Source organism: Aquila chrysaetos, chromosome 20 (genome assembly GCF_900496995.4).
Source record: "Aquila chrysaetos chrysaetos chromosome 20, bAquChr1.4, whole genome shotgun sequence".
Taxonomy (NCBI): domain Eukaryota; kingdom Metazoa; phylum Chordata; class Aves; order Accipitriformes; family Accipitridae; genus Aquila; species Aquila chrysaetos.
The window spans coordinates 14,908,148-14,919,025 of record NC_044023.1 but is presented as its reverse complement, the minus strand read 5'-3'; the positions used below and the strand labels follow the sequence as shown (position 1 = coordinate 14,919,025).

General features: G+C 44.0%; 1 long non-coding RNA gene across 8 annotated transcripts in view; it reads right to left on the bottom strand.

Annotated features, from left to right (window-relative positions):
• Positions 1-219: 219 nt before the first annotated feature.
• The window catches only part of LOC115353659, a 73,714-nt gene continuing 63,055 nt past the window's right edge, over positions 220-10,878 (bottom strand). For 3 of the 8 annotated variants that reach the window (XR_005930940.1, XR_005930939.1, XR_003927651.1), the window contains 2 exons: positions 5,659-9,455; positions 220-1,147 (listed from right to left, as the gene is read on the bottom strand). This is a non-coding gene — a long non-coding RNA (uncharacterized LOC115353659). The remainder of the gene's footprint in view (positions 1,148-5,658; positions 9,456-10,878) is intronic. The other 5 variants (XR_005930941.1, XR_005930938.1, XR_003927656.1 and 2 more) reach the window with 5 other exon arrangements.

Here is a 10,878-nt window from a genome sequence, read left to right as displayed (position 1 = left end):
ATTTGTGGTCTAGCCACTTTTTTTCCCATATTGAGGGGGCAAAGATTGATCAAATCTTTCCTATTTAAAACAGCAATAAAAGCAAACAACCTGTTTTCTAAAGACTAATTTTCTTGCACACAATGTCAGTTAGCTTTACAATATCTTGTCATATATTCCTTAGCTACTCAATGTTACTTCTGGAGCTTCTGAATGTAAATATTTCCTGACAAGGAGAAGGAAGAAACCACATGATTTTTTATCTCAGTTATACATTCACATATCACATATCCAAAGTTAACAAGTGACACTCTTGTGTAAAGCAGTTTTCTACTTCCCGTGCATCCAAAATAACAGCCTTGAAAATCCTTGTCTATTATATAGTAAGATAGTTTGCTGCCTTTATTTTTCTGAACACATATGTATTGTACAAACAGAGGACAGAGTCTTTTATGTTATCATCCTGCTGTCTGGAAATCTCATTCTGCAATCTCTGCTTTTTCATTGCCATTTTCAGATGTTTAATGAAGCGACACATGGATATGAGATGCCCCTGTTATTTCTTTTGCCCAGTGTCTATCGTTTTCAATCTCAGAACTATTGAATAAATGGAAATATAGTTACCAGCTCTGTTTTGCATTTCCTGAGCAAAACTCCCATTGGAGGCAATGAGCATTGTGGGTAGGGTAGACAATGCAGGTTTAAGTCTCCTTTTTTTCCACGTTGCCTGTGTGGAAGAACATAAAAGGAAAATATTCACTGTTCATAGGCCTTGTCTGCTTATTAAGCCAAATATTACCATTAGGAAAGGATGTTTTCTAAATGAATGATCTATGTTCGTACTCCACCACAGCCACTCCTCCACCTAGTTGCCTTCCCCTTTGGGACCTCATGCTAGTACCAGCAAAAGTCCAAGACATAAATATGCCACACTCCCCTGCACACGGGTGGGGATTTGCCCAAGAAAGCTGTGCAGAAAGCTGATTTCTCACCATCTCCAGCTCAGAGGTGCACCACTGACCTTTTCTTCCTGCATAGCCATCTCAAATGACAGGAATGATCAGGCTTCAATGCTGAAGGTCAGTCACATCAACGTTGCCCATTTTCCACTTGCGTACAAGTTCACACACGTCCTTCCGCTCACCAGGATCGCGCTTAGCCCACTGGTCTGCGAGAGCATACATTAGAGGGAATTTTAATGACTTGAACTCGTGCTGAACTTCCTCTTTTAGCTGCTGTTTCAGTGATTTGTTGACTCTCCAAGGCTCATTCAGGACTTTTTTTAGCCTTGACAGAGTAGATAGAGTAGACATGGATTTTATGTGCCAACTCTTCTGTATTTCTGGCACTCCGCTCACCACATAGCAGGTCAGTGAAATACAAGTTCAAGCAACAGAGGATGCCTCCTGCGTATATCTGTGGTGTCTCAAAGTAGCCTAAACTAATCTCTCCCTCTCTTCCCCATTAGCAGTGATGCTAAGCTGGAAGCAACGGCTGAGGGTGCTTTAACAGCCACACAGAATCTTAATAAGATCTACTCACATTTATATTGTGCATTTCAGGCCGGCTGGCTCAGTTTCCTTAGCCACAGCCTCACAAAAGGAGCTGAATACACTGGTTTATTTTTGTGGGCATTTTAATTATTTTAGCATTGTCTCTGATTTTTGTATCGGCCATCTGCAAAGTGTGGCAGGATGTGTGTAATCTTCTATGGCACGTGTTGTACTTTCTCCATTATTATCAGATGGGAAGGAAAACCAAAGTTAAGGGAGATTAAGGTCAGCGTACTCTCAACATCCAATCGCTGTATAATCCACTGCGTTATCGCTAGGGAAGATTATCAGCCTCGATAGGACCCATTCTTCAAGCCATTCAGCTCTGTTGAGGCCCACTTCTCTCACAGAATGGTATTTCTGTTCGATCTGAACAGAGAGAAATCATACATAAATTTTCCACTACATCCCACTAATGTGCAGTAAGCGATTGTCTCTGTGCAGGACGCGGGAAAGGCGTTTCACCGTACGGCACAGCTGTGCTCTGCGCTGCCCTGGGCCAGAGCAGAAAGGATGCTAACGCAGCCACAGCAGCAGGTTGGAGACAGCTGCCCCCAAAGCCTTCACCCAGCAATAGGGAGCCGAGTCGACTGCTAAAACACCGCGGGGATGAGGGTGGATAGAACAAGCTGCGCTGACCGAGGGACTTCCTCCTGGCCGGGAAGGTGTTGCTGGGCAGGATCGGGCATCCCGAGGCAGAAATCACATGCTGCTTCTTGCAAAGGGCCCACAGGCATGATTTTGTTGATGTTAAATGGTCCAAAGAATTATTCGGGGAGGGTGAGGCACAAAGTGCAGTGCGCTTAGGACAAGAGCGACTCCATGCTGCCTCCCCTCTCCCAGAGGAGATGTGTGACATTCCAAAAAACGCCCTGAAACCAAGATAATTAATGCGTTATCTCCTGGTAGGAGGAGCAATGCATCTCCCCTCTAGTAGGAATATAGCTCAACAGACACGCTTCATCTACCAAAGTTCGGTAAGGCTGAGCCACACGCTGCTTCTGAGCATCACCACATTTAACCCATTAATAGTCACCAAGTGTCTCTGTGTGACAAGCGGAGACCAAAGACAGGACCGCGCAGCTCCTGGGCTCTGCCACACTTTGCATGCACCCCAAGAGAGAGAAAGAGAGGGAGGACTGCAATACTTATGCACAGTTGTAGCCCCACTGTGAAACATCCAAACAATCCATTGGAACAACCACGCTCCAAGAGTAACCAGAACACCCCAGATTTCAGGATGATTTCCCTCTGTTGGCAATTAATGTAGGAGGGTAGAAGTGTTTTCAAATTGCTTTAATTCGCAGTTCCTTATCCACTCCCAACAAGTTAATGACTGTTGCTCCTCCAAGGTCGTCTCTTAGCAACAAAAAGCCTCATCAGCTTGGAGGACTCCCTCGATTGCTGGACGCTGGGTGTTCGCGTTGGATGTCAAAGGAAGGCAAGATGGAAGAGCAGAGGCTGACCTCGGGCAGGCAGTATTCAGCTCCAGGAAACTCCCTGTCAATTATCACATTGTGCGCAAGTGAATGGGGGATCTTCCGCTCCGTGCAGAGAGGGACAGAGAAAGAGGCATCGTCTCTTTCCCACAGGAAGATCCACCGTGTGCACCAGGAGCTAACGCCTCATTGTAAGTGTCGGCTGCAGAATCTGCTCCTTACAAATTCCTGCAGGCTTACAACAAGCAATGGCTGCAGTTCAGGCAGTAGAAAAATGCTAGAGAATGACATGCAACTCGGTCAGACATACCAAACGAGCACCTCATTTTGTTCACGGGGCTTTTCAATCACTTGCAAGTTACCTGTGTCGCACCTACCCCTTAGTAGTCCAAATTCCACATCTGCTTTCCATAAATTTCCACTTATTTCTTGTTTTCAATGACTTGGGATTGAAGTCCTCACCTTCTGTCCCTATTCAGTCCCTGCCTGAAAGGGCATATAGTGGGGATACACATGGGGCAGGAATGCAAATCCCAAAACTGATTGATTTGGAGCTGAGCAAATGATCAACCAAAGGTAATACTGCAGAGGGAATCAAAACAACACAGTTTCAGCAAGCTCTGAGCAAATGTGGAAAAAAAATTGATAAAATATTTCCTTTGTGGGAAAACATGAGGCAAATAATCCCAACACACAAAAATGTTTCATTTTTAAAAAGTCAAAATATTTCATTTCAACATTTCCAAATGAAGTTTGCGGCTTTCTCTCTCCAAAATATTCTTGGTGTGTAATTCAGTTTTAAAAGGAAGAAAGCAAGTTTTTTTTTTTAAAGGGTCAGATCACATAAAAAGTAGCCATAGCACCCTTTGGTTGATTCACAAATGATTCAGAAATTGCAACCATGGGATCCTCTTTGAGAAAAGAGGATTACCTGGGAGAGATGGGATCCACCTCATGAAATGGGGCAAGAAGTTGCCAATATCCTACTGAGGAGGGCATTCAACTAGGCTCACAGGGGCCGGCTACTGAAGCCCACGGGAGGGCAGGAGGACTGCACTGGGAAGGGAGGAAGCAGGCATGCACAGGGCAAGAGCGAGACCCTGAAGAGAAACTGGCATGACACGAGCTTCTAAGTTATATTACAATCAATTAAAACCACAGATAACATTTTGCTACATTGCTTTCCTGGGCAACAAATGACTGTAGCTGTCATGGGGTAGGCAAATGAGTATGATGGGAGGGGAGGCAAGCAGTGAAGCAAGGTAAAACAGAGGCTTTCCCCAGTAGCAGAAAAGGTCTGGAGAGCTGACAGTCAGGTTCTCCCCACGGTCCTGGGAAAGCACTGCTCTTTGCTCTAGGGTTTCCTGCAAGATAAGAGATCATCACTAATCCCATAAAACATGGCACATCTCTACTCAGAAAGCTGAAAAGAAGCAGTCAAGGCTGAGAGATGCTCAGACCCCACATGCGAACCGGATCTGGGTGAGCACCAGCATGGTCTCCAGGACAGGTTTCTCCGAGCAGAGAGGAGCTGACCTGGACCCAAGCGAGCAGCGTGTTTGCTCCAGTGTGGGAAACCTTCCTGGTGCCTAATCAACTTTCCAGCTAGGGTAAGGTCTTCATTCTGATATACTTTTAATTTTTTGCTTATGGCTTTAGTATTGCTGTATCATATATAACTGTACTTTCATGCTTGGGTAGCAGCAGTAATAGATCAGCAAGATTTCTTGCGCCTATCTCAGGAGGAAAAGTTTTATTAAATCATTAAATAAAATCATCATGTAGTCTGCTTTAAAAAAATAAATAAATAAAAAAAAGGTCGGCTTCAGAACTGAAACACAAGTGGGAAAGTAGGTGTTGTGAACACTATACCAAAGTAGCTGAATTACATGCTGCTTATCAAGGAGGAAATAGAGTGCATGAATTTAAGACAAAAAGAGAAAAAGAAAAGCAAAAAAAGATCCTTTTGAATTAAGCCTTTTCTCACCTCTAACAAGGCTCTAGAAACAGCACTAATCAATCCAAATGACACTTTAGTGTGGAGATCCATTATATTCCTCAATGATCATATGGCTTTATATGTTATAATTTGGTTCTGAATTATGGCCTACATCAATTATAATTGAACACTGCTTCCCACTCTACAATCAGACTGTGATGAGAACAGAAAGGCAGTGGACATTAGAGGATTACTATCAGAACCACCTAATTTAATTAAGGAGATTTATTAAAATGGTAACATTAACAGGTGTTTTATGAGACTAATAATTAATAAGGTTTCTGTAGAACATTTGTAAGAGAAATAGACAATATGCAGTGCCAGCAGAACTCCCTGTAATGGGATAACAATAAAGCATTAAGAACTGTAGATCAGATATTATGATAATAATCTGATACTGTAAATTATGGTTTGAAGAGGATTAAATGCCATTACTGCAAATTAGTATTTATTTAAGCTCCAGCAGGCCTTTGCACACCATCTAAAGGAAAGGTGGGCTGCAGACAGGCTCTCCAGCACAGACACTTGCTGTCCTCCTGAATCCCACCACGATGAGTCGAGAACCTTGCTATCTGCCAACACAGCAATAACGCTGACAGAGTCCACCTAGGAAACCTTAACAGGGCTGCAAGAAAGCTCTTTGTGACGGTGAAGTCCAGCAACTTGGTTTTGACCTTTCTAAAGTTACCTTCAAGCAACTGGAAGTGGGCAGCCCCAAGCTGCAAGCTCAGAGGTGTCCCCATGGGACAGGGGTCCACAGCGTCTCCTGGGGCTCCAGCCGCCTCCCAGCACACGGGATGGTGAAGAGTGGGAACGGCGATGGCTGCTCTCTTCCTTCCCATTGCAAATCCTGCAGGCACAGCAAGAGGTGAACCTCGGGAGCATGAGGAGAGAAAGGGGAAAGCGGGTCGGGAAACCAAGAGGGAGAAGCGTGCTTTCACAGCAGGCAGCAATACCCCGGCTAGCTAAAGGAAGGAGTAGAGAGAAAATAGCCTCAGGGTCTTTTCTGGAAATGAGGGTGCTGAGGGAATTTGCCAGAGTTACTTAGCAATTTGCAGCTCCTGTTAACACCTGGTGCTTTCTTAGCTCTAGGCTTAAAAAAGTTGTATCCCAGCCCTGGTCCCAGCAGCCCCCCAGGTAAGAGGAGGGAGGCGGCTGTGGAGCACACAGCCCTTTCTCTAAACCAGCTCTCATCCCTGACACAGTGATGGAAGAGGATATCAGCAGTAGGAAATTTTTTCAAGGCCGGTACTTTAATGAGCTCCTAAATAATGACTTTATTTTAGAGGCACACTCAATATTCATTCAGTATCGCACCCGAACAATACCACTGCCTGACTTCAGTCAACAGAAAACAAGTTGAGAGAAACCAGCCCTCCGCTTTGGGAAGCGATGATGGGACGGGGCACTCAGCCCTTGCTGGGCCCGGGGTGAGAGACGTCCCTGGTGTGAGGGAGGGTGGCGTGGGCTCTGCCCCCCTCCACCCGCTGCTCCTGGCTGAGCCAGCAGCGCTGCCAGCTCCCACCCACCCTGCACGGAAGCAAAGATGCTCACGTGCCTCTGCGGCTCAAGGGGCTGTTCATGCCACTCAGCCGAGGTCTGAGCCACCTTTTTTTCACTCTTTTAATTAGTATCTGATATCAACTGCAAGCACAGAGTTTGCAGAGCAAATGAAATGGCCACTTAGTGGCAAAGTGGGTGTCACTTCCCCTCTTGGGTGCAGAGATGCTGGTTTTGGATGAGACCACAGATGCTTGTTTTTTTTAGGGGTGGGTTTGATTTGCTTTTTAATCAGGCTGAGCCAAGGGAGAAGGCCTTCAGCTTTGCTCCTAGCACCCAGCCTCTGCCAAGGCTCCGCCACTGTCCTCTTCCACAAATTGCCACTGAACAGTTTTGGTTTACTTCAGACGTGCCCATTAATCACAGTTTAGTTTCTGTGAATCATTCTGGTTAGCACATCTCAACTGGGACAATTTTGATCAAACTTGCCCTGGCTTTTGTTTCCAAGTTTTGGACCACAAACATCTTGCAGATTTATACCTACCCCAACATGAAATATTGTCTCTGCCAGACCTTGGGGAACTCCTGCAGGAGACTGTTTCCATTAAGATTGCCCCAGTCCAGAAACAGACTCTGGGCCATGGCTTTTTTATGGTTCTGGGATGCTTATGAGAACAGATTAACCCATCTTGACAGAGAAACCAGTTACTATCCAGCAGCCTCAGGAGCTCCCATATATCTACTTTCAAGTTTTATTTCATTTTTAGCATTATCCTTTATTCGTGCATGCCCGCAGGGAGCAGAAACCCATGCCAGAGTGCTGTGAATACCCTGCTTCCCCAGCCAAATGCCTCATGGGCAGCAGAGACTGAGAAACGCCTCTCATCAGCACAGTGTTGCAGACTCTGGAGGTTCACAGCATGTAACAAAATCTCCATCCCATTTTCCATGGGCAGGCAAGGACTCCTGGGCCCTTTGAGGGACTCCCATGCCCAGCTCCCGCTTCACTGACTGGCTCTGTGAATCCAAACCTCATAAGGTCCTTTGAAATTCCCATCTGTAAGTGGCACACATTTTGTGACTATTAATTAGCTGAATTCCTTCCCTTTCACAGGAATGCTCTTTTCCTTTGTTTTGTATGGTGGATCACATGAAGAATAGTCTGGGGTTTGCATTTGAACAAGCATCAGTTCTGTACCCTACACAAATAAGCCGTTCCCACCTACAACCCAAATATTCATACTTGCTTTTAAAGCCTGCAGGCTGCACCCAGCCGTGCCAACAGCGGGCATCCTGCTGGCTTCACAGGCATAGCACGGGGCTGGAAGAAATACAGATGATATATTTCAAAGCGGAAAAGGTGCACAGCCTATTCCCTCCCTGCAAGGGAGATCCTCTGGGCCAGTTTGAGCAAAATTGTTGCAAAAGCAAAGCCTGCTTTCTTCCCTGGTACTGCTATTTAAATCACTTCTATGGGACGGCACTGTCAGTCACTGAGTTTTAATATTACCGCAGCAGCATTACAGGAGAATGAGAGCTGAATCAATAAAAAATTAAGGAAATACAGTTTTTATTACACAGTGATATTTGGAATTGATCCCTTAGGCTTTCCAGTCACCTCAGTTTTGTTTTATACGCCTGTGGATGGAGTGTCGTGCAAAGTAGTTTGAATGCAGGAACCAATCAGTCGTAATCTAATTTTAAATGGACCACAAGCGAACTGAGAAAATAAAGACAGGCAGGGGCATCATGTTGACACATGTGCCTATGGTATATCATATCTCTGCTATGCCTAACTAGGAAAAATACACTCTTAAATTGTTTTATCTATGTATAATGCCAATACCAAGAACAATAGGGGGGAAACTTAGTTGCAGCAAGGATGTGAAGAATAAATTCATAGAAAAAAAATGTGAAAAGAGAAAATAATATCATCTCTTCTTGGCCTCACTTGTAAAATGCTAAACTAACAGCCAATAAGCATATGAAAAGCATAGAATAAGCAGCATGGATGTTTTACTTGTTCAAGTTAACAAGGATTTCTCTCCGAGGCCAAAATCTGATTGTTCCTCTGACTCCTCAAGCAAAGGGGCTACAGTTTGCCTCGAGGAATTGTGGACAAAACAAAGAGATTGTGATAATCAGCAAGCAGTTATGTACAGCACGGTATGCAGCTTTCTGCAACTTCACCTCATGCTGCAGTCCTAATTAATTTCAACTGCTTTCACCTGCTATTTGCAATTACGATTTTCTCTTTCATTTCTAGCACCATGAGCTCTTACAGTTGACCAGTCCTTCCCCTGCTTAATCCATCTTGCATTGCTCCATGAAGCAGGTCCTTAGTCACGACCTCCTTGCTGCTCCCAGTGCTGTGAGACAGCAGCACTGAACTGTCAGCTGTGCCCCCCACAGCCAAAATCTCACTCCCCCAAGTAGCAACATCCTCAGTCTCAGCTTAATACATTCGAGTACTTGAAGCTTCAGCCTCTGCTCGTTCCTCCTGGAGGGCTGACGGTCTCTATGAGGGGTCCATCTTCCACCTGCCAACCCACGAGGGTGATTTGCCCACACATCAGAAATATTAGCTCAAGTGCCTTAATGTGCCTTTAGACCTGACCCTTCCTGAGTCACGAGCTTTCTTTGGTCCTTTACTGAATTTGCAACTTTTACCTCTTTATCGTGTCACCCATCACCGTAATTCCTGCTCTGTCCTGACTCAAACTGCCGTATTCGCTTCCTAAACACAAAGAAAACAGAATTAGAGGTTTGTCTATAAATTTAAGACCCAGTTAGTATAGGACACTACCACAGTGCATTAAGAGCTGTCACTCTGAGACCCCTCCAGACCTACTGAAATACATCTACCATAATATGTGGAAGAAGTTACATTACCACAGGGGCTCAACTTCAGGAAACACTTTAGAAATGGCTATTTTTCTAACACAAAAAAATATAGCAGTTGAGGCGGTTCAGCAGTCAATCTCCCTAGATGAAAAAATAGATAAAGAGAACGAATCACCAACCTAAATATTCATCATGGCTTCACTACTAGTAATCATGACTGCATTTCATTTTTCTCTGCAGATAGCAGCTTGACCACTAATGCTAACTGCTGGTAGTCTGAAAAACCGACCAGCCAAAACAGAAACTGAAAATTATTTTGAGGCAAATAAAGTGCAAGTGAATAATATCCAGGAGGTAAGAAAAAACACAAAACCAAAAAAACCCCCTACAACCATGAAAGAAGGTTTCTTTAGTTAAAAAGGAAAAATATCCAATTAAAATGTGAGCTGTAAAAATAATTTTAAAGTTCACTCACAAATGGAAAAAATGATGGCTATGATCTCAGGGAGCATAAATCAGCAACAAGGAAGAGCAGGCAATCTGAAAAAGGAACCTAAAGGTATTGAAGGAAATTCTATGACTTGTAGAATAATAAAAATATGGAAATTTAATATAATAGCATGACATTAAATCCTAGCATGTTGCAGATTTCATAATAGATGAGGATGGAAAAATTGTCAAACATGATGCAGAAAACAGAAATAAACAGCAAACATTTCTGTTCTGTATTTAAAATGATGGAGAATTTGTTCACCTTTTACAGTGACATGGCAACACTTTCTATTCCAACAGTAACAGATTTTAAACAGCCATTCAATGTAAACATTTAAGGGTGAGATTGAATAATTTGCTCTCCAGACTATTAAAACAATTGACAAAGATCCCTCTGAAACAGCCACGTTCTTTTTGAATCATCTGCATTCAACGAGAAAGCCTCAAAGGAACCTCAAGAAATTCAGGATCACCCCAGTACTGAGAAAGTTTCACAGGCTGACCGCAGCATGTACCCCCTACACCCACACGCCGGGTTCTCATCCCTACTCTTCCCCAGATCAACGGGAAAAGGCATTGCTACATTATTTCTTGGCTTTGAAAACTCTTTGCTGTCAATTTGTTTGATTTCCCCGTTCTCCAGCCCACCTTGGAGGATGCTATTTGTTAAATGGATCCTACTTGAGAGTCTGTGAATATATTTTGATTGGATTTGATTATCACATATAAACCTCAGAGTACATGGGCTGGCCAGGAGTACAAATACAATTATTAGTAGCGACAAACATTAAGCAAAGCTGCACTGACTCACTGCAAAACACTTTTCAAGCCCCAGCCAAACAACTGCTTTCACTTTGCTTTCCTGCCCACCATTTGTGCAGCAGATGCTCTTTGGACAAAAAGCTGTACCACCTTCACCCACAGTCCGAGTTTGACTTTTCTACACATTTGCCCTCTTGCTTAAGTTATGCCAGCCCATCTGCAGGCCTAGCTAATCCTCCCATTAGCTAGCAACTGGTAGCTCAGCTCTGCTCCTCTGTGCTTAGCATTATACAGATCAGCCAAGTATTGA